This window comes from Petaurus breviceps, unplaced genomic scaffold (assembly GCF_028583685.1).
Source record: "Petaurus breviceps papuanus isolate PSGF00001 unplaced genomic scaffold, PetGlider_PUasm1.0 226, whole genome shotgun sequence".
Classification (NCBI taxonomy): domain Eukaryota; kingdom Metazoa; phylum Chordata; class Mammalia; order Diprotodontia; family Petauridae; genus Petaurus; species Petaurus breviceps.
In genome coordinates, this window is record NW_027185890.1 from 10137596 (window position 1) to 10141194 (window position 3599).

Genomic DNA, 3599 nt, shown 5'->3' on the forward strand with positions numbered 1-3599 from the left:
CCATGTTTATGATAAAGCATTTACCCAGTCACCATTAGGAGGACACTTTTTACAGCAACTAGAGATAAATATTTCTAATATTAACTTATTAATGAGTATTTCTAATACTAATTCCCATTATTAATAGGAAGTGATATAATTTGTATAAATCTAGACCTAGAGATGCTGACTGTGCTGGAGGTACCATTGATCATAAATCACTGGTGGCTGTTTTCAACTGGTGGTTGGTGCATCCAAAAGCCAATGGCCACAGCTCTTTCATCCTTTGAAGTGAAAAAAATAATAGCTGCACAAGCATGGTGAGAAATGTGTTAGACCTAACGATGGATTGCATTTGAATCAGAGTAGAAAGTTGTCATGAATTGAGAAAATTAACCTATTTGTCAAACTTATTAGGCAAAATCTTACAATTTTAAGAGTCATACAATGTTAAGCAATAATCAAGAACTAATGTTATACCCCAAAGAGATTCCTGATGGACTCACTAAGACTTCACAGTATTCCCTCTAGACTTTATAGATAAATACTTTGTGGTCTACTTGTAAGTATCATTAAAAAGGACTGTTGCACCATCCTCTCTTCTTTGCAGAGGTGGGGGAAATGAATATGGAACACTGCATACACTGACAGACTCAGTTTTGCTCAACAGCTCACCCCACCCTCCCGTTTAAATTTTTATTCTCTTTATTAAAGATGGATCTCGGGAGGGGAAAAGGTGGAAGGAATGAATCCAGGGGTGAAAAAGTGATGTAAAAAAAAAAGATACCAGCATATTTTTTAAGTAGGGGTGATGGAGAGGTGGGAATGAGAAATATAATTATGGACAAAAACAGAAAAACTCCAGTCAGCAGGTGGAGCTGCAGTCTAGCATTATGAGCCAGCTAGACCTTATAGACTGATGTTAATTGCTTTCTTAAAAAAATAAAATTTAAAAAAAATTGAACCCTTTAACTTTAGTATTATATTTCTGTCCTCCCTCCCTTCCTTCTATTCTCTTCTTTTCCTTGATTTTCTCCCTCTCCTTTCTTCCTCCTTTCCTATCTTTCTTCCCATTTCCCTCCCTCCTTTTCTCCTTCCATGTCCCCTTTCTTCCCTTTTCTGCTCATTTTTTCCTTCTTTCCCTTCCTCTTCTACTTGTCTTCCTTTCATCTTCTTTCCCACTTTCCTTTCTTCTTTCCTTCTTTGCTGCCCTTTCTTTCCTTTCCTCCTGCCTTCTTCCTTTCTTCCCTTCTTCATTCTTTCCTTCCTTCCACCCTTTCTACCTTTGACCTTGTAGCATATAGTATTTTGGCAGTTCTATACATAAGGAACCTGCCCCAAAGAAACTTTAAATCCCTTTTGGCTGGCTGATTGGTTAATTCTGCTAACAAGATACAGTGTCACTGCCCCAGTAACTCAATGCTTCTGGGGAACAGATGGGCAATATGGTTCCCCAATACTATCAACATCACTTAGCACATAACCATTTATCTCTACCTGAAATCATCATGACAAGAATACTTCTAAGATCTTAGGAGTCAAAATATTCTTTCCAGTCTTTTTTTTCCAGTTACGTCTGAGTCTCCATGACCCATTTGGGATTTTCTTGGCAAAGATACTGAGGTGGTTTGCCATTTCCTTCACCAGCTCATTTTTACAGATGAGGAAACTGAGTTGAAGGTTAAGTGACTTGCCCAGGGTCACACAGCTAAGAAGTGTCTGAGGCCAGATTTGAACACAGAAGAGTCATCTTCCTGACTCCATACCCAGGGCTCTATCCACTGTGCCATCTAGCTACCCAGAGGTTAAAAGAGCTACTTTGTAATGATCCCCCACCCCCATACCCAATGAGCTTGAATTTAAATGTATAGCACTGCTGAGAGTTCAGCTGAAGTATAGTGGCAGGCAAAGAGTGATGATCAGCAGCCTTGGTTAGGATGGGCTTTGTTGAGAGCACATACTAAAGACATCAGTGAAAGGAATAAGGAGGAAAAGAGTTAGGTATGTGATCCCCTACAGTGCAAGGACTATCAGAAAGAAATGCCTCATCTAATCTCACAATAATTCTCTGCGGAGGTGCTATTATGCTCATTTTATAGTGGAGGAAACTGAGGCAAACAGAGATTGAATGACTTACCCAAGGTCACCCAGCTTTTTTTCAAGTGTCTGAAATCAGATTTAAACTCATTCTTCCCAACTCCAGACCCAGTGCTTTCTCCACTTGCACCACATAGCTGCTAGGAAAGTCACAATCTCTCTCTGCCTTAGATTCATCATCTGTTAAATGGGGATGACAATAGCTTTAACCTCCCAGGATTGTTGTAAGAATAAAATGATAATATCTGTGACCTTCTTAGCATGGCACCTGGCACATAGTAGACAATACATATTTGTTTCCTTCCTTTGATTCTAAATCCAATGCTATTCTTACCATGCCACTTGACTTCCTAACCACTATTCTATCCTCAACTAATTCTGTAAAACAATTCCCAAGTTTCACACAGATTTCTATTGAATGGCTAAGAGTTATGTATCTTCTTAGCAAATAATTGGGTGATATGTAAAGTTTTTCCTTCTTTTCTGCCAAAGATTTTCAACTAGGGCTTTGTGAATGACGCAGAGGCATTCCAAAAGAGCTACACACTTTTGAAGAATATGATTTAAAAAAAAAACAGGGAAAATCAATTATATAGATGGTTATGGCACAAGATTACATTTGATTTGGAAATAAACTCAAAACCAAATGAACCAGAATTATTTAGCCTCTGAGCACCCTTCAAACCTTGAGATTATGTGGATAATTTTCGAAGCAAAATCAAAGGTAGCATAAAGGGGCAGCTAGGTGGCACAGTGAGTAAGAGTGCCGGCCCTGGCATCGGGAGACCTGGGATCGGTTCTGGCCTCAGATACTTGGCACCCACACAAAAAATAACTGGCTATATAACCTTGAGCAAGTTACTTAACCCCAACTGCTTAAAAAAAAGGTAGCATAAAAAACTTGGAATAATATTAGACAGCTTTAAAATTTTTTTTCAGTTACATGTAACAATTAGAATCAATGCTGAGTCAAGGGAGCTGAGGCTCTGTACTTCTCCTTTCCTCTAAACAACTCCTCTCATCTTTGGACTCAAATGAAAGGAACCTAAAAGATTATTTTGTGGCAGCCAAGTGGCTCAGTGAATAGAATGCCAGGCCTGGAGTCAGGAAAACTCATCTTCCTGAGCTCAAATCTGACCTCAAATACTTACTAGCTGTGCGACCCCAGACAAGTCACTTTTTGCCTCAGTTTCCTCATCTGTAAAATGAGATGCAGAAGGAAATGGCAAGCCATTCCAGTATCATTGCCAAGAAAACCCCAAAAGGGGGGGTCATGAAGAGTCATACTAGACTGATATAACTGAACACAAACAGCAAAAACAGAAGAATTTACCTCAGAATTCCTTTAAGTAGCAAAAATGTATTGAGAATGTGACAGGTTCTATAAAAAAATCCAATTTTCAGAACCATGTCCTCTTGCCCTGTATATATTATTAAATGGCCTAACATTGTATTCAAAAGGCCTACCACCTATTGTTCCTCTAACACCTATTTACTTAGTGCCCATGTATGGAAATGTTGTT